This window comes from Microcebus murinus, chromosome 1 (assembly GCF_040939455.1).
Source record: "Microcebus murinus isolate Inina chromosome 1, M.murinus_Inina_mat1.0, whole genome shotgun sequence".
In the NCBI taxonomy this organism is placed as follows: Eukaryota; Metazoa; Chordata; class Mammalia; order Primates; family Cheirogaleidae; genus Microcebus; species Microcebus murinus.
This window is the reverse complement of record NC_134104.1, coordinates 85,211,689-85,239,511: the sequence shown is the minus strand read 5'-3', so window position 1 is coordinate 85,239,511 and position 27,823 is coordinate 85,211,689.

The window sequence follows — 27,823 nt, the reverse complement described above, 5'->3', positions numbered from 1 at the left end:
GGACCCCTGGTCTGGGGAATGGGCACACTTCTTGCTCTGACTTAGGAGGGGCAAAGGCAATTATATGTGGTCTAAATATTGGTACCCCATAATATTCTGAAATAAAATAAATAAACAAAAATACAAATAAAAAGAAATGGATGATGTTCTCTTGAGAGCAAATGAGATTGTTAGAATTAAATTCCAGCCATACAATTTTCTAATAGTTCTAAGGTCCTTGTTGCCATTTGTGATAACTGATAGATAGCTCATGGAAACACATACATACATTTATATTATGATGAAATTATAGTTTGAACCATACTTATTAAATTATAATTATTAAATATGTCAATTAATTTTCAAAAAACAAAAAGAAAATATTAGAAAACCCAAAATAGCAATTTAAAAATTTTTTTTATTTCAGCATATTACAGGGGTACAAATGTTTAGGTTACATACACTGCCTTTGCCCCACCCCACTCAGAGCTTCAAGCATGACCATCCTACAGACAGTGCACACTGCACCCATTATGTATGTATATACCCATCCATTCCTCCCCACCATCTGCCTAACACCCGATGAATGTTATTACTATATGTGCACTTAAGTGTTGATCAGTTAATACCTATTTGATGGTGAGTACATGTGGTGCTTGTTTTTCTATACTTAGGAAACTTCACTTAGTACAATGTGTTCCAGCTCTATACAGGATAATACAACAGGTGCTATATCACCATCCAATCTTAGGAAGACACATTTGTATATGCACATTTTATTAATCCATTCATGTACTGATGAGCACTTGGGTTGTTTCCACATCTTTGCAATTGTGAATTGTGACAAAATAGAAATTTTTTTAAAACTCAGATGCATAATAGCAAAATAGGGAGTCATGTGGCTAATTGACATATTTACATGAACAAAAAGAATTCCAAAAATGACAATTCTGACACTGATATCAACTATATTAAGGTTCTTCTAGTAGTAGGAAATAAATACATACTCTGGGTAGATTCAGAGATATATGAGGGTGGAGGGGGAGAGAATGAACTTACTGGAAAGACACTGGAACGATTTTGTAAAGCTCCAGGGGCTTCATTGGCAATTTCCTATAGAGCATTGATTTTCAACCTTGACTACATAATAGAATCACACAGGTAACTTTGGGGAATAAAAAGCAAAGCACTGGCTCACTCAGACAATTACATCAGTGTCTCTGGGGTGGGGCCCATGAATAAGTATATTTAAAAAGCTTTCCAGCTGATTTTAATGCATAGCCAGGGGTTGAGAACTATTCCTGTGAAATATTAGAATTAACATCACTCAATCTTAATGACTCCCAGGTCCAGTGTTTTTAGCTCAAAAATTCTAAAACTCCCAGGGGAGAGAGTGTAAGTGGCCCGGTTTACATTCATAGGATACCACTGAAAAAAAATTAGCCACTGCCAAGAAAGCAGGGTCATATTGTACCAGACATGGCAACTGGAAGTCCACAACTGTGGCTCAGAGCAGGTTGAATTACTGTGAACTGGGCAGTCACCCAAAAAGTGCCCATTACACCATCCATGGGTGTGATGGGAAATTTCATGCTTAACCAATACTCCCTTCTTCTCTGGGAACATACACAGATAAAATGACAAGACAGAGTCCAGATTCCAGTAGGGCAGGCCAGGATGACACCAAAATGAATGCAGAGGTGTTTCATACACCCTCCCCTGTGAATGAACCCTCCTATATTTATTCATTCAAACACCAGTGTCACCTGGTAAAACTTCTGTATTAATGAATAGAAAAGAATGATTTGTAATTCCTTTAACAAAGTCTAAGTCTCTGTTTGTTCTGATCACCTTATAAATGTATGGAAAATAATAGCTTATGCTATAAAATAAAAGCTTCTCTTAGGTAGATAAGTATTTCCCAGACGAGCTAGTTTATGTCAGTGGTAACTTAACAGGCTTTCTTTTTTCCTAAGTTGTGCAAAGATGAACCTCAGTCTGAATTTAGTCCTAACACAAACTGGGAATTAAAGAAGAACAACATAACTTGTTTTAATATATAAATAAAAAACTATCCCAGCTGTGTCACAGATACCAAAGAGAAAGCACATAGCATGTGCGGAATTTTTAACTTAAAAATTAAAAATAATATAGACACTTCAAAACACAAGCATATGGGAAGCACCTACAAAGCACTCAGCACCAGCAGAAATCAGGGCAAGACAGCTGCTGCTTTTAAGACAGCCACTGTCTTGAATGGGTGACCAAACCTACACTCAAAAAGATAGTGAAGCATCTCAAGAGAGCACACAATTCAGAATGAATGAGTCACAGGAGATTGCACCATAACAGCCCATGGTGAGATTAAATCATGAACCCACCTCTGCCCACAGAAGCTCCACACAATAGACCACAGAATGGGCTGATCTATCTTCCTAACATCCTAACAGAATCCAAAACACATGAGAGTCAAGGGATCATGAGGGAAAAGCTATATATTCATGCTGCTTAGAGTGTGGTTGGAGAAGAGAGAGAGAAAATTATGAAGATTTGAAGTGTCAGAAAAAGCATACAATGCCTGCCACACAACAGGACAGAGTTGTCTTAGTTTGGGTTCTTTTATATGCAGAACTTGAGACAGGTATTGGAGTGCATGTAATTTATTTGATAGGTGAGGAAAACACCAGTAGGGGTGTGGGGACCTGAGACAGGGAAGAGAAGATGATAAAAGATGTGTCATCAAGCAAGTCACCTCTATGACCAGTTGCATCTCAACCCTGCTAGGGAGGAAAACCCAGAGAGCTGTGAAGAACACACACCTCAGAATTATCCTACCCAGGACTACCATTAGTCATTGATTGAGCATTGCCATAGGGGAAACAGGAGGACGTTAATAGCTGGTAATTTAGGTCTGTTGGCATGGGGGCAAATTGGCTCCAGCAGTTAGTAAAAGCCCTCAGTGAATGAGATGTGATGCTGGCAGCTGACTTCAGTTGAAACGGTGAGACTTGAATGGATAGCGTGAGCTCTAACAGCATCTGCAACAATAGGGAAATGCCAAATGAGGTATAGTTGAAAGAGAACTAGATTTGACATGAGGAGATCTGTGTTTGAGGCCAAGATCAATAATACCTACTCCTGAGCATGGTGAAAGAAACAGATGCAGATGATGCACACTTCATAAAATATAACATATAATATGCATGCTAGCTATTATTATTAACTGACAATTTTCAACATTGAAGAATTATACCCAGTATTTGGGAAAGAACATAGTCTTTGGAGTCACAGTCTTGGGTCTGAGTCCCAACTGTACCACTTATTGACTGCGGGGTATTGGTTCAGTAACTTCACTTCTCCTTACTTATCAAATGGGGCCAATTAATACTACCTAATTCATAATGTTGTTGGGATTAGAGGCACTTAAACACATAAGCCATCTAGGACAATGTCTAGAAAATGGTAATAATTCAAATAATCATCTTTCTTATTATTAAGTAGAAATGTTTGAATATCACACATGAAGTGAACAGTAATGCAGTAAATTCTGTAACAGTTTATTTCTATTGACTCATGTTAAAAGCTAGAGTACACAATAACAATAAATGTTTGGATAGATAGATACATAGACAAATAGATGGAAGATTTTAAGATTATCAGTAAAGATTGTGGAGCGAGTGGTTAAAAATTTAAAAATTCATTTTATGTTACTCCTTTTCCAGGTCACCCAAAAGCAAATGTTCATTATTTTCTACATTGTCCTGGTTGCTGGCTGGTGGGGGCTTAAATTACACTAGCAAACAAATGCAACCGAGAGAGCACAGTGCCTGTGAAACCAAAACCAATTTCTATTATGGAAAACCTTTTTTATATGTCTCCGTCTCTGCTTTCGTAAATAGAACACAGAGAACATAATTGAATATTTGATTATTGAAAATCTTGCAGTGTCTGTGAGCTCTCACTCTGAACATCAGTTCTCATCACACAGACCTGTAGGTGTGCTTGTGGGACAGCAACGGATTAGGTCTTGAGATATGTACATAGGCTTTTTTTTTTTTGTCTTTACCCTTTAAAACACAAATATTTGACATCAGTATGGTAAGGTTTTTGTTCGTAAATTTTCTCCATCTGACTGAGTTTAGGGGAATTTTGTTTTTTTATTGCTCCCTGAATGAGATGAGCACTTTCTCTCTCTATCTGTGTCTCTACACAGAGAGTGGGAAAGTTGAAGGAGTTCTCATCACCTCCCTGAACATTTAGGGACTAGATTCTTTCCTTTATATGGTCTAGACCTGGAGATAAGGTCAGGGTGCCCAACTTCTTGCCCAGCAGGGAGCCTACAGGCATCCATCTACAGTACTCTTCTCCTAGATGTATTCTGAGTTTTTCAGCAGAGTTGTTAAAAAAGAGTCCTACCCACCCCACCCCACCCCATTCTCCTCAGCTTGCTCTGCTCTGGCCTCTCTTCCTTTTCCCAGCTATGCCTATAGGGAGCCATGGGAAGGAGAGTGGGAGATTTGGAGTAGACAATGCAGATATTACTGGTTCAGAAGATAATTCCTGTACAAGTAAAAGGCAGTTACCTGATTCGCTGACTGGGGAGGACTCAGGGTCCTAGAGTTAAAGGCAAATATTGACTTTAGTCAAAGTCTTTTCTCTCCATAATATTCTGGTTCAGTGGATGGAAGATGTGAAGCTATAGGATGCTTTTCAAAATCTAACCCCAATCATGCTGCAGTAAAATACAGTCTATCTGAACTCAACTCTGTTTGTTTCCTCTTCAGTTTATACCTTTGGTGGTTTGGGTGGTTATTTGTGGGTATTTCAATAGGAAGTTTTGATGAGCCTTATCAGGCATTGTTTATCAGCTACCATTTCAACCCAGAAATACCAGAATGAGCAGACTGAAATTCTAGTTACAAAAACTATATGTAGAAGTCATCTAACCATTACCTACCGGTATTGAGAATATAGTAAAGCAGTGCCAGCTTTTGTGCACTAAAGCTCATGCCCTTGGCTCAAAAGAAAGCCCTCAACACAAAAGTAACAATTGTCTAATCCAACAGCCATGCTGCTCATCCTCCTCAAATAGCCCAAATTTTCACTGAATATGTACTAGCCCAAAATAAAAGATTCATTTTTCAGCCCTTCCTGCTGAGTGATCATGTGATTAAATTCTAAAAATATATAGAATTTCCAGGAAGTTTCCCTAAAAGGGAGGAAGTATAGTCTGTCTGTTCTATAACTCCATTCTGCTGCCTGGAATGCAGATGTAGTGGTTGCTCCAGCAGCATCTTAAAACATAAGGATGAGAGTTACGTGCTAGGGATAGTAGAGCAGAGAGCTGGAAGGAGCCTGAGTCGCTAATAACTTTCTTGACTCCTTATTCCAATCTTATATTTCTCATTAGCAAACCACCTAAATGTAATAGTATAAAACAACTATAACTAATTACTATAATTCTCTCTTGTGGTTCTATGTGTTGACTAGGGAGATCTCGCTCAGCATTTCTCATGTGGGGCTGGAGCCATTGGAAAACTGCCTCTCTCACATTTGTGCAGGTTAAGACTTATTTGTCTGGGATCTCAACTGCAGCTATACACCAAAACACATGCTTCCCAGTGTGGTCTGGGCTTCCTCATAACATGGCAGCTGAATTCCAAAATCAGAAACAAGCACATGCCATATAGCTCTTTCTAACCTAGCCTCTGAAGACATCTAGTGTCACATCTGCTGCACTCTATTAATTAAGGAAATCTCAGTTTCTGCCTAGGTTCAAGAGTAGGGGTCTCAGACCCACTTCTGAGAGTAGGGAGGACAGTGGAATGGCAACATCTTATTTCAACAAAAGCAAAGGATATCGTTACAGCCATCTATGAAAAATAAAATCTGCCATAGCCCCATGCTACCCCCAAATGACTTACTTCCACATATACTTTATGTGAGAAGCAAACATCTGTCTTGTTTAAGCCAGTATTATTATGGATTTTTCTATTATGTGCAGCCCAACCCTGCCCTAACTGATATAGCTCCCAAGGCCATCACTCATAGTTGATCCACATTTACTTTACACACAACTCTAACCAGCTTGTTTTATCTGGAGGCTCCTTCCTAAGAAGATTAATGACAACAGAATAGGAAGGTGGAAAATGCTATTAGAATCAAACAAGACTCATATCAACACAAATTGAGGCAAGAAATGGAAAAGTCATAAAAAGTCAACCCACACTTTCAGAAGGCAAAGCTACCTGTGGCCATTCAGTAAAAAGACAGGTGGAATTATATAAATCAAAAAGTCCTAATGATTATAACTAAATTCAGTAGAATTCAAGAATTAATGAGGACTCTAAAACATTAAACAGGATAAGAGTTTACTCTCATTAGAGATAATTTTTATACATATTATTAGGGAAGATAATCTCTGAGAAAAGATTTTCTTACAGGTTTTGAGACATGATTTCATATTCTCATACTTATTTTCTTAAGGGAATCCCTGGGAGATAATTTATTAATTCTGAATGCCATTTTTGAATTAAATCAAACAAATAAAGAAAAATATAAAAGCATGCTTAATTCTGTCATGAATGTTCAAAGTAAGCTCTGTCCACACATTAATTGTGTAGCTGGAGGAGTTATTGCCGAGCTGTCTCACCTTGCTCTGGGAAGCACAGCAGCATCACTTCTCTGCAAAGACCCTAGATCTCAGCAAAATAAAGGCACGGGGACTGTCAACAGGAAAGCCCACAGTCTATGGAATCTTCCCAACGTCACCTTCTCATTTAGAAATTTGAGTTAATGTCTTCCATAGTTTGTTGTCTTGTTTTGTTTGGGATCACAATATTTTTCTTGCTTATTCTGCTCTGAAAATGCCTTGGGATTTACCAGTACTAAATTCAGTCTAGAAACTCAAAAGAAGAAAGAGTTCTTCAGTTAACATCCTTCTCCTTCTTCCATCAACCCCAAAGGAAAAGAAACAAAAGATTTAAGACATAAATCTATTTTCTCACTAGCAGTGTTAAATAAAATAAATTAAATTAAATTAAATAACCCCTAGGAATATTTAAGTACTTCCCTTCTTGATTCTATTTGGCCATACTGAAATCAAATCTCTATAAACATCTCAGGCTCTCATTTCCACTCGGCTTCAGAATTTACTACACTTCATTACATTCAGAAATGGAGTCCACATTTACCAAGAAAATGACTTACTTTTCATTGTTATGCCCCACACACTGCTCACACCCAAGCCACAAAGTGGCACAGACCCACACTACTCCATCCTGACACGGACTGTTCTATTCCCACTCCCAGAAATGCACATCCCTTGTTTCCAACTGTCAATTTTCAACTCACATCAAGGCCCACTTCAAATGTCTTCTTCTCCATGAAGTCTTTCCTCATCCTCTAAATTAGAATTAACTGATCCATGGGGTACAAACATTTTTGTTACATGAATTACATTTGTAACATTCAAGCCAAAGTTATAAGAGTGTCCATCAACTAGATAGTGTGCATTGTACCCATTAGGTGTGAATTTACCCATCCCCTCCTACCACCTCCCACATGCTTGATTCCCATTGAATTTTACTACCATATATGCACATGAATATTAATCACTTAGTTCCAATTAAATAGTGAGTACATATGGTGTTTTCCATCCCTTCACCTTGAGTCTGAATAAGTCCTTGTGAGTTAAATGTGTTTCCTGACAGCAGATACTTGGCATATATTTTTTTATCCATTCACTCATCCTATGTCTCTTGAGTGAGGAGTTCAAGCCATTCACACTTATTGAAAGGATTGATAAGTAGGGTGGATTTCTGTTCATCCTATTGAGTAGAACTTGGTATCCACTGGTGAGAAGTTATTGTTTGCTTTGGGCTGTCACTTCACTCTGATTTTTCATGTTTCTGGGGTTCTTTCACTGATTTCTTCCCATCTGGCCTCTTGGTTGAGACCTGGGGGTGCTAGGCCTAGCTTACAGCCCTATCTATGGGTCCTCCAAAATCAATCCCTGAGCATGTCAGTGAGAGGAGTGCTGGTCCTGAGTTGCCTACAGGGCATTATAGCAGGTTTGGTGTACCTCTTAGGTTGCCTCTGACCTGCTTTCTTCACCTCTTCACAACAGTGTGTAGTGAGTTATATCCCCTAGCTTACTCTTGGTGATGGTGGGTGGTACTTGTGAGTGTGAATCAGCCACACCCTGTTTGTTTGAGTTGGAAGATGCTATGATGAGCTATATTGTTCTTCTCCCTGTCATTGGTTATGTTTGTGTGATAGAGCCGGCTGCTGAAATGTTCTTTTGTGCCCATAGTAGACTCTGGTCACCCAGGTGGAGTACTTGAGTGACCCAAGCTTTAGGAGGGGGTAGTTCCCAGGGGGTTTCTTGAGCTCTACCACCACTGAGGTGAGGGGAGGAGCAGGGCAGTTCATAGTAGGTTGTGGGAGCCTGAAAGGCTTTGCAAAGCCTCAGAGGGGCTCAGAAGTTGCTTTTCCAGCCACTAGGGGGAGCCACTGGTAGGAGCGTCAGGGCAAGCTCTCCAAACCAGGAGAGTAGTTCACAGTGGAGGGCATCTACCCATCTACTGCTCTGGAGAAAAAGAGAAATTAAAGTAAGCAAATCTCTAGGGAAAGGGAAGGAAACATCATGACTACTCTGGAATGTAAGCAAATGTCTCCATGGAGGTGGGTCTCTAAATCTCTCTAGGAAAACACTATCTCTAGCTTTCAGGGGTGTTTGGTATTTAGATATGTCCTTTGTTCAGGCATTTGAGACTAATGAGGAATGAAAGAAATCCACAGAGAACTATCTCCTCACATCATGAAGGTCTGAGAAGTTTTCCCTGAAGAAATAAAGTGTGTGCTAAAGAATGGATATGAGCCCATAGGGCAGGTTCAGCTGGGCATCCAGGCAGACAAACTAGCCTGTGCAATGCTAGGTAAGGACAGGAGAAAGCACAGTGTTTTCATGGAGGTGCTGTATGGCTGTAGCATACTAGATGAATCTGAATAGACAGCCAGGGACCAGACCTTGCAGGGCCTTGTTGGCCCATGTTAAGGATTTGGTTGCTAATGCCAAGACCAGTGGGAAGCTAGAGATATGTTTTAAGCCAAGAAACAATGTGATAAGTTTGTGTTTTAACAAAGCCAGTCTCTAAGTTGTAGAGATGGGCTAGAGTGGGATAAGACCTTGTGTTCTGGCTTCCCCATGGAGACTTTGGTATGGCCAATTCTTTGAGCTTGATTCAATCACATCCTACCCTTTTGCTTGTAACTCCCCACCACCCCGCCCAACACACACACAGACAATACAGCCCAGTACCTCAGGATTTGTCATTGCAGGGGAGGCAAAATTCCACCTCCAACCTTTTAGGGTCCCTGTTGAGCCTGAGAATTAAATTGACATAAGACAGGTTAACCAAATAAAAGTGTACAAATGTATTTAATACAAGTTTGACATGCACGAGAGCCCTCATAAGTAAATGAAGACTCAAAGAAGCACTTAGAATCAAACATTCATATACAGAATAGGACAAAGAGTAGGGAAGTGTCAATATGCAGTAAGGCATGGGCTAGGGTGGTTATCAGTTAGAGAAGAGGCCAGGAAGATAAGGGTTACTGTAATAAGGTTCATTTTTTTTTTTTTATAGATGTCCTCCAGCCTAAACTTTCCATCCTTGATGATAAGAATGTTATTTTACAGGGAGGACATCTTTCACATGGGAATTTCATCTCCTACTTTCAGAAACAAAAAAGGTCAGAATGATCTTCTTGCATCTACTGGTTTACAATGCCTTTAATTCAGAATAGTAAATATGCCAGAGTGGTATTTTTTAACTCCTTCAACATGCATCATTTATTTGCTCATCTATGATATGCAGAACACCAATTTGAATACAAAATTATTTTCATTGTTGAATCAGTAGTAAAAGAAGACCCTATTTTCCTGTAGCTTCCATTTTAATGTGCTTTAATATATGAATGTGGTTATTTTATTTATTTATTTATTTATTTATTTATTTATTTATTTTTAGAGACAAGTTATTGCTGTGTTGACCAGGTTGTTCTCAAACTCCTGACCTCAAGTGATCTTCCTGCCTCAGCCTCCGAATGTGGTTAATTTTAACTACAGTCTTTTGCTCTTTCAACTTCTCTACTTAGGATACTTCAATGTGTTCATCATAGAAAAGATTCAGATAACGATGATTTAGATTTGTCAAATTGTCAGCTGCTCTGGGAAATAACCTTTAAATTAGGTTAAATCAGAGTGGCTTTGAATAAGGACTATGAGTTGGCTTTGGTGGCCTTATATATTAATATAAGAAAAAAATACACAAGGACTCAGAAATCAATCCAAGTGTCCCTACACAGATGAATGGATAAAGAAAATGTGATATAATATATACACAATGGAATACAATCTAGTCTTTAAAAAAATTAAGGGAATCCTGTCATTTGAGACAACATGGAAGCTCACAGACATTATGCTAAGTGAAATAAGCAAGGCACAGAAAGACAAATACTGCATGATCTCACTTATATATGAAATCTAAAAAAGGTGAGCTCATAGGAGCAAAAAATAGGATGGTGGCTACCAGGGGTTGGGGATTGGAGGTAGGGATTGTGAAGATGTTGTTCAAAGGATACACGAGGACTAAATTCAAGAAATCTACTGTACAACATGGTGACTACATCTAATAACAATGTATTATATATTGGAAAATCACTAAGAGAATAGATTTTAAGTGCTCTCACCACAAAAAAATAAATAAGTGAGGTCATGCATATGTTAATTAGTTTGACTCAGACATTTTAAAATGTATACATATTTCAAAACATCATGTCATATACCATACATATATATAATTTTATTTGTCAATTAAATCTTTTTTTAATTATAAGTTTTCAGAAAATGAAATGAAAAAACCCAAGATGCCGCTCTGAATCTAGAGCTAGAATAAAGCAAAAGATCTGAAATCTGGTCTAGCCTGATGAGAGAAAATTAACACAGAGCCTGGAAGTACATAATAGGGTAAGAAGGGCAGAGGATGGAATGGCTTCAAGTAATGACTTCTTCAGAAATAGCTGATTGGTTTTATATATGAGATACCGTTAAAAGCATTACCTTTTGCATTTTCCCCTTCACCACAAATTTAATAACTTTATTTTCACTGCAGCTCCACCAATTTTAGTTTGGATGTGCTATGATTTACTTCCCCAGAGCGTTTGCATAATATGTATCCCACAGGTTTCATTTCTGTAAATCACTGCTTTGTGGGGGAGAAGGGGGGTGGATTCCAGGCGAGCTCCCGCCTTTGAGTAAGTTTTGAGACCAAAAGGAGATTGCATTTCCTGATTGCTAAGTTATCTCTGCTGTTCACTGAGAAATTATTTTCCCTATAACACTTTCGTTTATATATTCGATAAAGTTAATATCTGTGAAATCAGTTGATTCTCACTGCGCTAAATTATACCGGAATAGACAGAAGATTGACTTCCCCGTATTGACAAGAGAGAACTCTCAATGTCTTTTGACTTATTATCTCTGGCAGTAGGAAAGAACTACAATAACATACAAAATTACTTTACAGGGTATGTTTAGAAAGCAAAGAAAATTAATGGAGAGATGAATTCTTAGGGTATTTTTGCCTTTTGACAAAGATTTCTATTTCCTGTCAAACATTTCCTCTGAAATGAACTGGAGGCACACAATGTAAATTGATTTATCCACACCTAAGGAAATACCTGAGGTTTAATCGCCTCTGCAATATTTATGCTTACATAAATAATTCAATGGCAAATTAATCCAGCTTTTATAATTACCTCCCATAGAGGCACATGGCTCAGTCTCAAGGACTTAATTGCAGCTTGATGAAGGTATTTAGGTCACTACAACCAATAAGCCATATAGAAACTTTTTAAAGACATAAAGGAAAGAAATCCATAGTTTTCAAGTCTAAGTTCTTAGGAAGAAATATAGTATTTGTGGTTGATCCTAAACGCTGTGGGCTCTAGGAAACACTGCTCTATTAATGATGGAATTTCTAAAAATACATTGTCTTCAACATCATCCATGAGCTTATAGCATACCACGTCCTTACGTTCGCACTTCAATAACACCTTTCCCCTGAGTTGGTGTATCTCCCACAAAAACTAGCACAGTCATTTTTTCTGTAGTGTTTCATTTGCCACCATCAGCTGTTGTACATGAGCCTACTAGTCTTCTTTCATTTTGCTCACTCTTCTTTAATTCTTCCCAGGCCCAATTCCTGGACATTGGTTTCAGGTAGAGGAGAGGCCAGTTAGCTCAGCACCTGCATCTTATTGGAATTACCAGCCAGGTAACAACCTTCTCTTCTTCCTAAACTTTGTACTTTAAAAGCCAGGACCACCCAAAAAAAAAAGAGAAAAATCATACATCCTGTCACTCACTAGTTGGAAAAGTAACTAAAATTGGCAGTGAATTTTATAGCTTATTAAATGACTTGTTTACATTATCTAGTATGTTCTACTCCTAGCCGCACTGTGAGGGAATTAGTGTAATTCAATTGCAGAGACAGGAATCTGAGGTTCAAAGAGGTTGAGTAGTTTGCTCCATGTGAGCAAGATGATAATTTGTAGAGCCAGGCAGAAACACAAGTTTTCTTATCCCACTATATGATCAGGGACTTTGCTTGGTTCACTACTCTGTGTCTAAATCCTAGGACAGGGCCTGGCACATAGTAGGCTCTCAATAAGTATTTGTCAAATGAATGCACTGTAAGCCCCATGCTCTTTGCTATGCATCACACTGCCTGGGAAATACATGATTCCTCTACTTTGAATGATGTTCATCCTCTGGCTCCCCACAGTCTCCTTCCTACAGCCCACCCAGCTCGTGCTTCAGACGTCTGAACAGTGCTCAGGTCTCCCTCCATTAGAAACCCTTGTGGCATGACTCTGCTCATATTAACTTACACATAATTGAGTATTTGGTCAAGCACTGCCTTATATTGGCTTCTAATTGTATGTATTGTCTCAGTTTCTTTCAATCGTCCTTATTTCAGCCAAGCCAGGTGTGTCTTATTAACCTGCAGGTGCGATCCATTTGTACTGAAGATTAAATAGCTAAACAGCAAAATTTTAGCAAGGCAACAAGCTGAATCTTTTTAATTCTTGCTACCACACTGGAAAAGAGGAAGAAAAAGTAGGTAGTAGATGGTGAAACAGAGGAAGGAAACATAAAGCCACACAAAGGTCTCCTCTAGAAGTCAATTCGTTTCCTGCTAAAAGCTATGCCAGCCTATGAGTCCCACCGGCTGCAGAACAACAGAGAAGAATTCAGTTTAGAGAAGGTGTTTTGCACAGTGAAATTGTAGTAAGGAGAGCTGCACCTTCCAGAATGGGTACAGAGAAAAAGTCATGTCACTTGGCCAATGGCTTCCACAATATCATAGTGAAGAGGAATTCATGAGGAACACAGCAACAGCCAAGAGCTACACCCGTAAATTATTTTTAAATCCCATACATAAGTATACGGGGAGTGTGGGTGTGCTGTTTAACTAAACAACTTCACTTGTCATCCTGTAGATTTGCTCATTCCCAGCTTTAATTTTCATTACAAAGAACTTATTCAGGTGCGCTTAACAAGGTAGAAGCTCATAACTGAGGCAGTCACCTACAGGTGCCTCCAGTGAGCTAGCTGACTGATTAATAAATAGACTGATTGCCTGATAAGGTCAGTTCTTCGTAAACCTGAGATCAGTCTGGTTCCAAGTAAGAACATAAGAAATGCCCTTAACTCAAATTCCTTTTCTCCAAGTCTATGTTTCTTATCTACATATTTCCCGTATTCTGATCTTGAGGAGCACAGAGACTTTTCCTGGGCCCTGCCTCTTACATTCCGACATTATAGGCTGATTCCTAATACTTTCTGCAGGTGGCGTTTTAGGGTATCCTTCTACTTCACCATATCCTGTCTAAACCCTTTGGATATTCCCTTAATCTAGCTGAAGCCTGAGAGCTATGTCCAATATTGCTTCTTAATCCCCTAAAGGTATAAGCAAAGGGCAAATGTTCAATATGTGCTATTGAATTAGAGCTCACTCAAGTCTAAGTTTAGAAATGCATATTTTCAGATATTAAAATGTAACAATTAAAACATTGTTTCTTAACCCATGATCCATAAATGGATTTTAGTGGGGCTTCTTTCAAAATTGCATGAAAATTTTCATGTTGAGTACAAATACTCATTTTTCTGGGAGCAAGGTAATTAAATGTCATCAGCTTCTCAATAGGACCTACTACCCAAAAGGAGAGCTCTACTACCAAAAACTCTCTAAAATTTGCACAAAGCCAAAGAGATCTTATTTTTTTGTAAGTAGGTTATGCTTCTGCAGACTCAACAATGCCCTCTGTTATATAAGGCTCCTGTCTGGGAGGTCAATAGGACATCACTGTAGACCTCAATTTCTTCTACAGCGATATTACAGGATTTTTTTATGTCGGAGAATCCTCCTTAATGGTCACACTCTGATGGTCATGGCCTAGCAAGATGCAACTGTGGAGAAGAAATGGAGCCTGTCTAGGAAAAGTATCTACCAAAATTACCTCCTGTCCAAAAAGTAAGGATAGTCTCTTTGACAGGAATATTTGAGAGCTTCCTCAATTTTCCCAAGAGTGCTCTTAGTCCTTTGAAATTCAAAATCATTCTCTTTTAAAGGGCCTGTGATGCCACCAGCACTGCTGATTCCCCATTCTTCAATTGTTAGCTGGTCTAACTGCCAGATCCTCGTTTGTCGGTGATAAGACTCCCAGCATCACTCATATGAAATCCTGCCTTTCTTAGTAAGATTTGCAGTTTCACATTTCAATTTGCCTAGTGTTTGCATTGGCACATGGGATGTTGACACACTGGGTGGGCTGGACACAAGGATTAAGCAGGAAGGGATATCTAAGAACAGATATTTTTATAATTAGTTAATTAATGTATATTTTTATGTTGCTATATTCTAACAAGTATGTAACTGCTGTGACTCAGATAATAAATATTCAAATAATTAGGACCCCCTTGCACATGAAAATGATAACAGCTAACTATCTCTATGTATTTGGGATTATGGGTGACAAAAATGATAACTGACATTAATTGTTTGCTATGCATACTAAGCACTTTACAAGCATGACCTCATTTAGAAGTCACGGAAACCCCTTGAGAGAACTAGTATTATTTTCCCTCTTTTCAAATGAGGAACCTGAGGTTTAGAGAGGTTAAAATATTTACCCAAGGTCACCTGGGTAAGTGGCAGGCTGGGATTTAACATGGCTTGTCTGACTTCAAAGCCTAGACTCTTAGCCTCCCCACTTATTTCTATTTTCTTCTTTCATACAATAAAATTTATTACTAGTGTCATAAGGAGAATAAATGGTTATTTCATAAAAACACTGAGCACAACTATCACCTCGTATAGTTTTTCAAAGGCATATTCTGAAATCTGTTGATGATTCATTTGATAAGTCCCACTTTCCAAAGTTTATTTCTCTGGATTTTTATTAGAACTGGTTCTTAAGTTTCTTTTTAAAAAAATGGTCAAAGGTTTTTAACCACTAGCCAATCTCTTGCTGGAAGCCTGCGGCTTTTGTTGTTTTTAAATTTCCCCCTTTGGCAGGAATACCAACTCACCACTTTCTTCTAAGAACCTCAAAACAGAGAGGCCACAAAGAAAACTGAACTAGAAAGGAAGGGCCAGAAATTGCATTGTATACTTCAGAGGACAGGGAAGATTTATTTAGAATTTGTATTTCTTCATTTGTAAAATATCTGTTCATAGTCTTTCATCTTTTGTTCAGTGGATATTAAATATTATCTGTATAGATTTTTATTCATTTTATATGATATTACATAGTAACACTTTATTCATAGTAAAGCAACCTGGATAACTGTGAACAGCCCAGCCCTTAGGAAAACCACGTATGTCAGACTGCTCAAAAAATATCTGTAAGGAGCCTCGAGGAGCGAACAGGAGACCATAGGACTAGAAAAATTGTGGGAGTGAGGTCGGCGGGGGTGGGGAATATATTTCAGACAGACTTTAAAAATGATAAGGAGGCCAGGCGCGGTGGCTCACGCCTGTAATCCTAGCACTCTGGGAGGCTAAGGTGCGTAGATCGCTCAAGGTCAGGGGGTTTGAAACCAGCCCGAACAAGAGCGAGACCCCGTCTCTACTAAAAATAGAAAAAAATTAATTGACCAACTAAAAATATATAAACAAAAAATCAGCCGGGCATGGTGGTGCATGCCTATAGTCCCAGCTACTTGGGAGGCTGAGGCAGGAGGATCGCTTGAGCCCAGAAGTTTGAGGTTGCTGTGAGCTAGGCTGATGCCATGGCACTCTAGCCTGGGCAACACAGTGAGACTCAGACTCAAAAAAAAAAAAAAAAAAGAAAAAAAAGAAATGATAAGGAGATACAGTACACCCAGTAAGCAGTACACCCAGAAGCCACCTAACAAAGGTGACAGCCCGCTGGCAATGCTAGTGGTGCCCAGTACAAAAGGTACTCATTCAAGCTGTGGTGCTGTCAACACTGGAGCATCTTGATACATCAGACGCTGGGTGGGCTGCACACTAGTGTGCCAAGAAGAACAGCCAAATAGCCTGACACAACCCCCTGTGGCAGCAACATCAGGGCTTACTGGACACTCATTAGATTGTTCAGTTTTCTCTCCAACAAGCTGGTATAATAAAGACTGATGTCCTGCACTGAACAAACCCATGGATGAAGGGACTCCAAAGGATAAAAGAAAGAATTTCTTGATAGTGAGATATGGCCTCATTAACACCCCAGCCTGGTTAAGTAGAAGTAGTAAGATATACTTGCAGAGTTCCCTTACTCTTTTATAATATTTTCCATTCTATCTTAGTGATTTTTATTAAGCAGAAATTTGAGCAATTTTTATATAATTAAACCCATCAGCCTTGTTAATAATATTTTTTCCTATTGGTATAAGAATAAGAATTCACAGATCTAATGCCTGCCCTGTGTGCTGAGTAATAGGCAAAACTTGAACTAGATGGTCTCATTCAACCCAACAACAGCTCTAACCCTATCGCCCTTCACAATCTGTGTAATAATTCTTTTTCTTGGCTTGTAATTTTGTATTCTCTTTGTAATGTTGCATCCTCTTTGTTTACAGTATATACAATAAGACATAGATCTAAGTTTATTTATCTCCATACCAGTAATTAGTATACCTAAGGGCAGGGGTCTGCAAACTACGGCTTGTGGGCCAAATATGGCCCCCTGCCTGTTTTTGTAAATAGAGTTTTATTGGAACACAGTCACATACATTTGTTTACATATTGTCTATGGCTGCTTTTGTGCCACAAAAGCAGAGTTGAGTAGTTGCAAAGTTAAAAATGTTTACTATCTGTCCCTTTATAGAAAAAGCTTATCAATCCCTATCCCAAAGCATTGCTCACATAATTATTTCTTTCTTCATTGTTTATTTCATCTCATTGCTATCTACTACATCAAGTCACAGTATAAAAAGTACCAGGAAATGTTTTTTTAAAAAAGAGAGATTGAGAAAGAAAAGAAAAAAATGTATATATATTAAAAACAATCAAATTTTTCTTTATTGGCTTTTACTATTTGGGGTAAATTATATTAATTAAATGTTAAACTTGTTCAAATGAATACATATCAAGAAATAGTTGTAGCAGTTTACTATCACTAATAGTGATGCACAACAAGCAACTACAATACCTCACTGCTGAAGATAATAAGCATTTACTTAGCTCGTGCATCTGCTGAGGTTTGGCTGGTCTAAGTGGGGCCACCTGGGACAGCTCCAGCCTGTGTGTCCACCAGTCCATCAGCCTCCTCCTGGGACCAGGAGGCTGCCCCAAGCAGGTTGTCTCATTGTGATGGCAGAAACCCACAAGGTTCCTTAAGGCCAATGCTCAGAACTGGCACAGTGATACTTCCCCCTCACCCTGTTGGCCAAAACGAGGCACAGGTCAGCCCAGATTCAAGGGGCAGGAAACTACACTGCAAGTTGCATGGCAAAAGCAAGGCTGCAGGGAGGGATGAAGAATTGGAGTCAATGATGCAATTTATCACACAAGTACACACACGCACAGAGTCATGCATTGCTTAAAGATGGGGATACTTTCTGAGGGATGCGTGGTCAGGTGATCTAGTCATTGTGTGAACCTTGTAGAGTGTACTTACGCAAACCTAGCTAGCACAGCCTACGACGCACCTAGGCTATGTGGTATAGCCTATCAATCCTACACTACAAACCTATACAGCATGCTACTGTACTGAATATTGTGGGCAATTGTGACACAATGGTAAGTATTTATATATCTAAATATATCTAAACATAGAAAAGGTACAGTAAAAATGCAGGATAAAAGAAATAAAATGGTACCCCTGTACTAGGGCACTTACCATGAATGGAGCTTGCAGGACTGAAGTTGCTCTGGGTGAGTCAATGAGTGGTAAACGAATGTGAAGGTCTAGGACATTACTGCACATTACTGTGGACTTTATAAACACTGTACACTTAGACTACACTGAATTTATTTAAAAATAGTTTTCCTTCTTTAACAATAATTAACCTTAGGTTACTGTAATTTTTACTTTGTAAACTTTTTCTTTTTTTAGCCTTTTGACTTTAGTAATATCACTTAGCTTAAAATACAAATACATTGTATAGCTATACAAAAATGTTTCTTTTTTTTTTTCCCCTTCTTTTTCGGCAGAAGGGGAGAGGGAGAGAAGAGTCTATTTTCTTTCTTTATATTGTTATTCTATTCACTTTTTTATTCTTATATTTTTAATTTGTTTTACTTTCTAAACTTTTTGTTAAAAGCTAAGACATAAACACACATATTAGTTTAGGTCTACACGGGTCAGGATCACCGATATCACTGTCTTCCACCTCCACATCTTGTCCCACTAGAAAGTCTTCAGGGGCAATAACACCCCTGGAATTGTCATCTCCTGTAATAACAATGCCTTCTTCTGGAATTCCTCCTCCAGGACCTGCCTGAGACAGCACAGTGGGCTTATTTATTCTAGCATAACCACAGACGCATGAGTAATGTGCTGTGCTGCTGCATTAGGATGGTTACATCACTAGGTGATAAGAATTTTTCAACTCTATTGTAATCTTATGGGACCACTGTCATACATGTGGTGCACTGTTATATGATGCATGACCGTGTGTACATACATATGTGTATCTGTATATACGTGTACGTATATATATGTTTGAACTTTCAAGCACATTTTCATTTCTATGTTACATGCATTTTAATCCTAACAGAGTTCCTAGGAATTAGGTGTCCTCATTGTTGCCTTTTAAAAATGAGGAAGTTGGCCGGGCGCGGTGGCTCACGCCTGTAATCCTAGCACTCTGGGAGGCCGAGGCGGGCGGATTGCTCAAGGTCAGGAGTTCAAAACCAGCCTGAGCGAGACCCCGTCTCTACCATAAAAATAGAAAGAAATTAATTGGCCAACTAATATATATAATATAAAAAAAATCAGCCGGGCATGGTGGCTCGTGCCTGTAGTCCCAGCTACTCGGGAGGCTGAGGCAGGAGGATCGCTTGAGCCCAGGAGTTTGAGGTTGCTGTGAGCTAGGCTGACGCCACGGCACTCACTCTAGCCTAGGCAAGAAAGCGAGACTCTGTCTCAAAAAAAAAAAAAAAAAAAAAAATGAGGAAGTCAAGTCAGGGTGTCTGAATTGCCCAACATTAAACAATTTGAAAGTGGCAGAAGCGGAACTTAAACCAAGTCTATCTATTTCCAAAGGCTCCTCCTCCAGGCCACATTTGGATTATTAAACTTATCTAGTATGGTAAAAATGCCTAGCTGCCTGCTAAAATTCAGTACCTGTTGTCCATAAAATAGAATTGTAGCTACATGGGCCCCCATGAATGGGAGCAGAAGTGGCATGTGTCCCATGCAGGCCAAGGCTTTCTAGAACAAGGCCTGCCCCCTTCACCCGCTCCTCCCCTTTGGCCAGGTAGATTAAGAAGGCAAGACTTATACAAGGAGAACTACAAAACGCTAAAAAAAGAAATTGTAGAAGATGGAATCAGATGGAAAAATCTACCTTGTTCATGGATTGGTAGAATCAATATTGTTAAAATGTCAATATTACCTAAAGTGATCTACAGAATTAATGCAATCCCCATCAAAGTACCACCATCATTCTTTACAGACTAGAAAAAATAATTCTTCACTTTGTATGGAACCAGAAAAAACCTCATATAGCCAAAGCAATCTTAAGTAAAAAGAACAAACTGGGAGGTATCTGTCTTCCTGACTTCAAGCTGTACTATAAAGCAATAATTGTTAAATCAGCCTTGCATTGGCACAGGAACAGAAGCATCAATATTTGGAATAGAACTGAGATTCCAGAGATGAAACCATCTGCATACGGTAACCTAATCTTTGATAAAGCAGACAAAAATGTACAATGGGGAAAAGAATCTCTCTTCAATAAATGGTGCTGGGAAAACTGGATAGCTACATACAGAAGAATGAATCAGGATCCCTACCTCTCACCTCTCACAAAAATCCACTCAAGATGGATAACAGATTTAAACCTAAGGCACGAAACCTTAAGAATCCTAGAAGAAGTGAGGAAAACCCTCTCAGACATGGGCCTAGGCAAAGAATTCTTGAAGAAGACCCTCAAAGCAATCACCACAGCAACAAAAATAAACAAATGTGATCTGATCAAATTAAAAAGCTTCTGCACAGCCAAGGAAACTATCAGTATGGCAAATAGACAACCCACAGAATGGGAGAAAATCTTTACTCTCTACACTTCTGATAAAGGTCTAATAACAAGAATCTAGCTAGAACTGAAAAGAATTAACAAGAAAAAATCAAAACAACCCCATCAAGAAATGGGCAATGGAAATGAACAGAAACTTCTCCAAAGAAGACAGAATAATGGCCAGCAAGCATATAAAAAAATGCTCAACATCTCTAATCATTAGAGAAATGCAAATCAAAACCACAATGAGATACCACCTAACCCAGTGAGAATGGCCTGTATCAAGAAATCCCAAAACAACAAATGCTGGCAAGTATGTGGAGAGACAGGAACACTTTAACACTGCTGGTGAGACTGCAAAGTAGTGCAACCTTTGTGGAAAAGAATTTGGAGACACCTCAAACAGCTAAAAATAGAAACGCCATTCAACCCAGCAATAGCATTGTTAGGCATCTACCCAAAAGAGCATAAGACATTCTATAATAAAGACATCTGCACGCGAATGTTTATGGCAGCACAATTCACTATTGCAAGGACATGGAAACTACCCAAGTACCTGTCAATTCATGAGTGGATAATTAAAATTTGGTATATACTCACAATGGAATACTACTCAATTCTAAGAATCGACAGTGAACTAGCACCGCTTATATTATCCTGGATTAAGTTTAAGCCCATTATCCAAAGTGAGGTGATACAAGATCAGGAAAATGGGCTCCTCATGTACTTGCCATCAAATTGGTACTGACTGATTAACACTATGGTGCTCAAATGGTGGTAGTGCTCACGAGGGATTCAGGGGTGGGGGAGTAGACTCACATCCTAGGGATGTGGTGAGCATTGTGGAGGGGAAGGGCATACCTCTAACCTTTCCTAGGGAGAGGCAAAGATATAAAATGTAACCAAAATGTCAAAAAAATAAAAAAAAACATTTATCAGGTGTCAGGCATGTGGGGGGGAGGGGATGGGTGTATACTTACATAATGAGTGCAATGTGCACAACCTGGAGGATGGACGCGCTTGAAGCTCTGACTCGGGGGTGGGGGAGGGGTGGCAAGGGCTATATATGTAACCTTAACAACATTTGTACCCCCATAATATGATGAAATTTAAAAAAAGAAGGTAAAAAAAAAGAAGAAGGCAAGGCTGTCCAGTTGACATTTTGAGATAATCGATATATTTTATATCTGCCCAGTCTCAGATGGTATCCACTAGCCATATATGAACACTTGAAATATGGCAAGCACAACTGAGAAATTGAATTTTTAATTTTATTTAATATAATTTAAATTGAAATGTAGTTACTGTATTAGACACTGCAGCTTAGCGTGTTGTTGGTGGGGCCATAACATGCAAGCCCAGGTCTCTGAACCATCATGTAGAGGAGAGAGAACATTCTCCTGCTATATGTCCTTTATAAGTTTGGGGGAAATGGAGGGAGTCTGGTTTTGCAATTAAGCTACCTTAATACCTCTAGTAAAGGAATTGTAATTAATTTTTTAACTTTTTTGTTAAAACCTAAGACACAAACACACAAATTAGGCCCATACATAACAAATTTTTGTTACAGAATTCACCAAATAGAGTATTTGGGGGTAAGATTGAAAACAGATGGGAAGGAATTGGAAATGTTCCTCCTAATTGGAGGAACTGTCTGGCAAGGGCCAAATACTGGCCAATACTTTGGGAAGCAAGATAAAGCATATCAAAGAAACAGAAATTCTTCATATGGTTATAGTTTGATGTTTCCACAGTTTCCTTCTAACTGGGTTACAAATTAAACTTCCTCCTACTACAGAACTAATTTGCCTCCCTCACTGGCAAATAAATTATCATGTTGAGGCAAACTGACACACAATACACAAGGATAAAAGACCTTTTTATGAAATCCACTAGTTTCCTAAAGCAATTGTATCTTTTATCAGTATTTGCTGTAACAATCCAACACTTGTAATAAGCGGTGAAACCTAGATGCCCTAAATACTTTCAAAACAAGTAGCAAGGCTGGAGTGGCTCCCAGAACACCACCACTGTTCACCGCTTCCAAGACAGTCGCCACAACCAGTGCTCTGCTTTATGGATGGGTTTATGCTAAAGTCCTAGGAAATAAGCTTTTATTCTTCCAGTGGAGTGATGAAAGAAAACTGGAAGCATATACCCTTAATTGGCTATTAACATTTTAATTGTGAAGGCTGGAGAAAATCTTGGCTCACCGCTCTCTTGCACACTGTCGCATGTTGAAATCAGTTACAAATGAAAAGAATATTTAGACATTAAAACACCAGAAAACTGCAGTTGGTCCTTAGCTTGTGTTTATTTTGCAAATAGCTACCACCAGGAAAGGTCACTGTGATGGATTAAATGGCAGTGAGTTCTCACTGGGGAAGGGCCTGCTGATTGAATTAAAGGCAAGGCCATGACACAGAGGATGATCCAGGCTCCATTATCTACTCTCAAGTTTCTCTAGCGCCTCCCTCTAGGAGAACCCCTGTGCTCTCGGCTGTGGAGCCTGTGATTAGGAGTCAGACAGAGCCGGTTCATATGGTGGCTCCTTCTCTTACTAGCTGAGTGACCCTGAGCAAGTTACCTCTCTGAACCTCAGTCTCCCCTTCCTGTGAGGATTAAAGGGACTAATGCAGATACAATGTGAGGCAAGTAGTAACTGCACATTGTTAGGATTCAATACATGCATCTGTCATCTATTTTCAGAGAGTTCTCCGTCCTCCCCCTAGTGCCACCCACTATATGTACAGCTGTAAGTGCCATGCAGCAAACCTGGCCCCGTTTCATTTTTAAAGCCTCAAAACTCATTCAACTAAAAACAGCCTCATAACATAACTGAGAAACATAGGCACATTTAAGGAAGCAGATAAAAAAGAAGCTACTCCAACAGGTAAGGTACACAGGTCACTCTGGTTACAGAACGAAGAGATAGGAGACTAGTGACACTCCAAACAGGATAGCCGGATCTCTATTTGTTACCTTATGTAGAGATCATACTGCTTTCCTTACTTAGGCTAATGCTTTGAGTAATAAACTATATTTCCTTTTCTCTTATAAAATAAAATTATTGTGATCCCAGAATAGATAACTAATGCTAGGCCCTCCACCTTTCTCTTATTTGTTACCTTGGATTTACATGATTTGCGTCATGGTCTTATGCTGGATATGTAGATGTTGGACCTGGCTGAGCCCTGAATGACCTGAAGCTTTTTCAAGGTGGGCCAAGTCCAAGGCCTGGATTCAGACTGGGACTCTTAAATACTGAACACCAGGTACTTACCAAAGATCAAACAAAATACTGGATCATAGGAGACAAATATCCTAAAATGTGCTTTGTATAGCCTTGTCTCTCAATTTCCTTGCAAATCACTCTCTCTCCTTACTTATTTTTGACTATTGTTTATGGTTATGAAAAATATCTCTAACCATACGATGAGGTGATTATATAAGATGTTATCATGAAGACAGAGGCACTGTATATATAGCATTCTATAAAATATTCCTCCTATGAGCTGTGTCTCACAACATATTATATTTTTCCATAATAAACTCATTCCAGCAAGTTTTGTAAGATCCTTCCAATTGATCTCTGTCATCACTGCATTTAGCCAAGGATCCTAAGAAGAACATAGTTTCTGAGGGAGCAGTGCATAAAAATGCAAAAGTATGTGTGGCAAACATGATGAACTGCCAGCAAATATTTGTGCTCCTTTTCCATATTGTAGAGTTGTTAATGGAAGCAGTTGCCCAGCCAACAAACACACTTCCCTCCCACCTTTCTCGTATAGGTGGGACCATGTGACTTGTTCCTACTAAGGGGATGTGAGCAGAAAGGATATGTGTCACTTCCTGGCTGAGATAGTTAAAGAGATGGCATTACCTTTTCTACACTCTCTTCTCTGGGTGTCAGTGCTCAGGGTGATATTAGAAACCACATGTTCAATGTGATAGAGCCACAAACTGGAAGAAAAGAATTCTGAATTCCTGGGTCACTTCTCAGAGGTGAGGAGACTGCCTTACTGGAAACATCCACATTGAACTGTTAAGCAAGAAATGAACTGTATGTACTGCAAAAGCTGATGTTACTTTAACTAATCACATATGTACTAAAAATCAAAATATACTCAATACAATCTTATAACTGGCATCTGGTGTACATAGCTAGAAGAAACAATAAATTTACTACATTAAAAATTAACTAATTATTTTAATAGGAATCTTTTTTAAAAAGTAACTAGTTCACATGTCTGGTGAGAACATACATTGGTAGAAAATTGTTTGGCAAAAATCTACTAAAGTCAAAATTTTGTATATGCCATGACCCAACTAAATATAATCCCATCAGAAATGTGTTTATCATATGTTCATCAAAAACATGTTCTAGAATGTAGTATATACATATGATGGATATTATTCAACCTTAAATAGCAAGGAAATTCTGACATATGCTTCAACATGGATAAACCTTGAGCACGTTATCCTAAATGAAATAAGATAAACACAAAAAATGTAAGTATTTATGGTTCCATTTATATTAGGTAACTGGAATATTCAAATTCATAGAGAGTAGACACTAAAATGGTGGATGTGAAGGGCCGTGGGGAGAGGAGAATGGGAAGTTGTTGTTTAATGGGTACAGAGATTCAGTTCTGCAAGATGAAAATAGTTCTGGAAATTAGTTGCACAATAATATAAATGTATTGTTAAAAGAAAAACTTTAGACAAACTAAATTTAACAGTCTATTTGAACAAAGAACAACTCATGAATAGGGGATCGCTCAGAACCAGAGAGGTTCAAAGGTCTCTGCCCAGCAGCATGAGCAGTGAGCTTCTATAGGCGGAACACAAAAGCAACATAGAGCAATCATCCATTTGACTAAAACTAGGCATTAATCTCTTTTGAGCAAGGTGTGATGAGGAATTTGCCTTATTCAAGCATGGTTTGATCAGTTGGCTGCCTGTGATTGACTGAAACCCAGCTATTTGTTACAAAAAAATATAGTCCTAAATTAGGTTTTGGTTTGGTTTATGTACAAAGTTGAATTTCAATTTGTTATGAAGAAATTCAAAGTACAGGACCACCTCTGACCAATGAGGCTCCGGCTTATTTAAATATTAATAGCACTTAACACTAAGAAACTGTACACTTAAAAATAACTAAAATGGTAAATTGTATTTACACACATAACCTAAACATTTGCACTCCCCTAATAAGCTGAAATAAAATAAAAAACACATTTAAATCCCCAGATGAAAATAAAATAAAAAGCAAAGCATGCACTAGAATGTTCAGAGTAGCACAATTCATAATAGCCAGAAACTGGAAACTTATCTAATATCCTTCAACAGTAAAATAGATAAATAAATGAGTTGTTCACCATTTGGAATATTATATAAAAATAAGAAATGTATGATCTATGATATGCTACAATATGGATAAATCTTACAAACCTAATGTTAAGCAGAAGAAACTAGACAAAAGAATACATACTACCTGATTCCACTTATATAAAGTACAAAAAAACAGGTAAAACTCCCCAATGTTTTTAGAAGTCAGGACCATGGTTACCTTTGGAGTGTGGCCAGTGACAGAAAGGAAGACAGGTGGGGGTAAGGGGTATTTCTGTATTAGTATTGGGTTTCAGTTAATTTTTTTTATAATGGAAATTGTTTTTAAAATGTTCTATGTTCTTTCAAATAAAAAAATTACAGACCAGAAGAGAAAAGAAGTCAAAAAGTTCACCCTGTTTGCCTGAAGCCAATAGAACCTCTAAAGCAGCTAAGAGAAACGAATTTAGAATTTGTATGGGAATAATCATCTAGAATCAAGACATCTTAGAATTTCTTATTATTTAGTAAACAGCCCACTGTATACAGATTACCTACTTCCTCATCAAATTATCATTCATCTAGGAATATCAACAAGAAATATGTTTAACAATTAAAATTCTATGGTAATTTCACACTCAACAATGCCTTGTGTTCATAATTTAAATATTAGATCTGATTGAGTATGATTAAATACAGCCTATGCTTTCCAAAATGGGTTGCATGATGGATCTCAATGAACTCATTAGTAGCTAATGCTGTAGAGATCTTTCTAAATGCTAATGTTTAGCTGCCTTTGGCTCATTAATTAATTTAAAGATTGTATAATTATCAGAGCTTTTGATTCAAGTACATATACCACTTTTTATTATTGGATAGTGCTTATTTGCATATGAGCATAAAAATGAAATTATGTCATCCAAAGATATGTAACATAATACCAAATGATAATACAGATCATAATTATATATTTATTTGAAAAGAGAAAAAGAAAAGGGGGAGTTTGGACTGCTATAAATACTTGTCATTAAAATTAGAGTGATGAAAACAAAAGCAAGGATGGGCAAAGAGTTGAATAGCAAGAGGCCATGAATAAAATGTTAAACTAAGCCCAGTGCACAGATGGAAGGAGAGTCTGGTCACATTTGAAAATAGCCCCATACTAAAAATTTAAGAAGGAAACATCCAAGCTGACAGGAATACCTATCATTCCAAGTCATTCTTTCAAAATCTGATCATTGGAGTCTTATTTCAAAGACCTTAAGATCATCCAGGGTTGTTCTTTTCTCTTGTCATTCAAATGTTTATAGCAGCACAATTCACAATTGCAAAGCTGTGGAAACAACCCAAGTGGCCATCAATTCATGAGTGGATTAATAAAATTTGGTATATGTATACCATGGAGTACTACTCAGCTTTAAGAAAAAATGGTGATATAGCACCTCTTGTATTTTCTTGGATGGAGCTGGAACTCATTCTACTAAGTGAAGTATCTCAAGAATGGAAAAACCAGCACCACATGTACTCACCAGCAAATTGGTATTAATGGATCAACACCTAAGTGGACATATAGGAGTAACATTTATCGGGTGTTGGGAAAGGGGAGGAGGGGATGGGTATATACAACCAAACAAGTAAGATGTGCAACGTTTGGGGGATGGACACGCTTGAAGCTCTTACTTGAAGGAGGAGGGGGGCCATGGGCAATATATATAACCTTAACACTTGTACCCC